This window comes from Malurus melanocephalus, unplaced genomic scaffold (genome assembly GCF_030028575.1).
Source record: "Malurus melanocephalus ecotype Western Australia unplaced genomic scaffold, MMel_1.1 scaffold_120, whole genome shotgun sequence".
NCBI lineage: Eukaryota > Metazoa > Chordata > Aves > Passeriformes > Maluridae > Malurus > Malurus melanocephalus.
In genome coordinates this window covers 1,733,188-1,736,832 of record NW_026623352.1, presented here as the reverse complement: position 1 = coordinate 1,736,832, position 3,645 = coordinate 1,733,188, and positions in this window count along the sequence as shown.

The window sequence follows — 3,645 nt, the reverse complement described above, 5'->3', positions numbered from 1 at the left end:
ATCCATCCCCAGACCCTCAAGCACTGCCAAAGCACGCTCTGCTCCCTGAGGCTGCAAAGTGGCTCCTCGAGTTGTTTTCTTTTTTTTTTTCCTTCTCAGGGAGGAAAGAAAATATTCGCTCTCCCCTGCACCTTCCCTGGGCGTGTTTAATCGTTTGCCTGTTAGTCATATTCCCGAGAAAAGCAAACACTGCAGGATGCTGAGTGACAGCTTCTGGAGAGCTGGCACTAATTTTATCTCAGCGCTGAAAAAAACAATGTGGCTGGTGAATCTTGCTGGGAGGGAGCCGGCTCTGCTCCCGCTGTTCCTGGGAGAGACTGGGATGCCCAAAATCACGGTTTGTGCACCCACAAACCCCTCCTCCATCTCTCCATTATCATCAGAGAATCATCGTGKGGTGGTTTGGGGTGGAAGGATTTGAAAGATCATCTTGTTCCACCGCCTTTGCCATCTTCCCCTRTCCCAGGTTKCTCCAAGCCCCGGTGTCCAACCCGCCCTCGGACACTTCCCAGAGTGCAAAATCATCTTGCTTTGGGTTTCATCCCATCCATTTCCACCCTGCTTTTCCTCCAAGCCTGCTGGGAGGTGTTTGGGGAGGTCTCCCTGCCCGTTGTGCCTCTTTGATGGATTTGAGCCGCTGCTCTCCCCTTGGCAGCCAAAGCTCCCTGAGCCAGCACCGTCAGGTCCGCTGTCCCCAGCCCTGCTCCAGGGGTGTCACCTGTCCCTCAGGTGCTGGGAAATGCTGCCCTTTTCCTTTTTGCCCTGTTTCGATCATTGCAGCAGCTCTCTCAAAAGCCATGCCGAGCCAGCACRTGGAGGGATGGGCTGGCTGAGGAGTTTTCCAGCAGCTCTTGTGTATTAACTCTGTTTTATTTATCCTGCTGAGCAGGTTGCCCTGTCCATACACAGCCCTGCCCCAAGCAGGGTTTTGTCCCTTGCCGGGGCACCTGTGGCAGCCCAAACACCCTGATTTGAGGGCATTTCTCCTTGGTCGTGTCCTTTGGGGTCATCTCCCTCCTGTCCCCCTTGGCTGGGCCAGGGACSAGCACCCATCCCCTGCAGGACACAGGCCAGGTGAGGCCTTGGCACGGGACTGAGCCACATTCCACGTGCTGCTGTGGGTGCTGGGCTTATGACACCTCAAAAGGATGAAAATTCTGTGATTAGAGGCCAAAAATTCCCCCTGGATTCGCCTGATCCGAGGCAGTGACAGGGAGGAAGGTGCTCACGGGGGCACCTTGGGGCGCCTCTGCTGCACTGCCAGACCAGCACAGGGACAGAGAGCCCAGCCCGGGGGGATGCTCCAAATCCAAACGACCCCAGAGCGCTGAGCCAGGCTCTGGAGAGGCTCTGGAGGGGCTCTGGCCCTGCTCTGGGCTCGGGGACAGCCATGGCTCCMCCTGCCTTGGGTGCTCTGCAAACCGACCCCCGCTGCCTCCGCTTCCCCACCCGCTAATTGAGCTGARGCACTAATTAACGCCACAGCACCCATCCAGCACCCGGCTGTGCGCTGAGAGAATCCCCTGACCTCCCTATTTCCGCTTTAACAGAGTCAGGAAATGCCAACGCTCTGTGCCTTGGAGTGAAATCCCCGATATTTGCCTCARTTTGCAGCGCGCCGGGGCTGCAGGAGCCAGAGAATGCAGGGATGCTCCACGGAGAGCACAGGACACTCCCGAGGACCGCGATCGGGGCTCGGTTTATTTTCCCCGATATCCCAGCGCTGTTTTTCCTGGATGGGTTTTGTTTTTCTTAAAAAGCCAAGCGGCTAAAAATAGCCGTGCGCTCGGCTCGCCCGCGGTGTCCCGGCGTGAATCCGTGTGCGGAGCCGACCTTCACCGGCAGCTTCCACCCCGGGAGCTGCCGCTTGTGCTGGGCTGTTTACAGAACCTCTCCTGCCTYCTGTGTGCCTCAAGAAACACCTGATGGGGGGAAAAACTGGATTTTTTCCTTGGTGGGAGAGCCACCTGGCCGCAGATCATCTCAGGGTGGGTGGTTTGGGGTTGATTTAATTAAACACGGGGCTGTAATGATTTAACTGGATGGCCGTGGAGCATCTCCCCGTTCCTGTTGGGGTTGTGCTCCTTGGGGTGCAGGGAGCCGGGATTTGGGGGTCAGGGACTCGCTGAGGCAGGATCTGGGGGGGTTGGAACTCAACGAGGTGGAATTTGTGATGAAGAGACTCCCACAAGGTGGGATTTAGGGTACAGGGACYCAACAGGGGTTGGGAAATTCAGGATTTCCCTGAAATCCTGGGGATTTGGGGAATTCAGGCTCCCAGTGGGACAGATTTAGGCACAGACACCCCATGAAGCTGTTGGGAGCTGCCGATCCCTTCCCWAAAGGAGGTTTGTGCTCTCCAGAGCAGTTTGGGTCCTGGCACCCTCCCGGCCCTGGGGACAGCGGAGGGAGCACAAAGGGCACAGGAGCGGCACCACAGCGAGCTCAGTGTGGGATTTCACCTCCATCCCCGTCCCGCAGCCACCTGCCAGCACTGCCGGGGCTGTGGAACCTGTCCGGCGCTTCGAGCACACAAACGCCGTGTCCCGAGCCGAGGGGGTCCCGGGTGTGCCTCCCACCCCCAGCCCTTGGTACCCGGGTGGGCATCGCAGGGAGAGCCGCACCCAGGGCAGGGCAGCGCGGCCCGGCCCTGCTCCTGCGCTCTCGTGGCTCTGTCGCACCGGCGGTGTCACCTGAGGGGACCCTGAGCCGCGGAGCCAYGCGTGGTCACCCTGCAGCCCCTCGGCACCGGTGCAGCCCCATCAGCCGGTTACAAACCAGCRGAGAGGCCGAGAGCACCGCCCGGGACCCAGCGGGGGGATCCCAGCAATCCCCCGGAGCCGGTGCCACCACGAGCAGGGTGACAGCAGAACGCGTGTGCCCGTGCTGGGGGTGGCACGGTCGGGCAGAGGGGCTGGAGCCGCGTCGCTGTCGCTTCACCACGTGGGTTTTGTCCCCACTGCATGTCCTGCGGTGACAGCCATTCCCCCCGATGTCCCCATCCCCGGAGCTGCTCCGGGACCTGCTGACTTACAGGGATTTGGGGGGACACCGAGAGGGTTCATGGGGCAGAGATAATTCCAGTAAATCCCCCCTCCATGGCCGTGGTGTTGCCAGTGTGAAGAATTCCCAAAATGCTTGGAGAGTTTGCCCGGTTGGGTTTGGTGTGGGTGGCTCGGACAGGACAGAGATGTGGGGACAGAGCCTTCTCCAGCGCTGGCAATGCCACTGGGGCCTCAGAGCGCCCAAACTCGTGCTCTGCTGTGATGCCCCGCAGAGGTTTGGGTCTCTCCCAGTGCCACCTTCTTCTCTTTCCCACCTTTTCTTTTTCCCGGTGGATTTGTGAAGGGGAGAAGATGCTCCTGCCTGAAACGCGGAGCGCGATGCTCCAAACCCCCCTCGGGCGGGACAGAACAAAGACAAACATTTTACAGAGCAAACTGAAGCCTGGGGGTTTCCTCCCTCTCTCCTCCCCATCACRAAGAGGCACCAAATTGTCCCGATCCCAAGGAAAAAGTGAGAGTGGGCAAACGGCTGTCAGTGAACAATGGCGAGGTAATTAGCGGTTGGCTAATGAAGAGCTGGGGGTGTCCCGGGGGAGAGCGGCGTCTCTGCCGAGCATCACGCAGGGGCCGCGGGKTTACC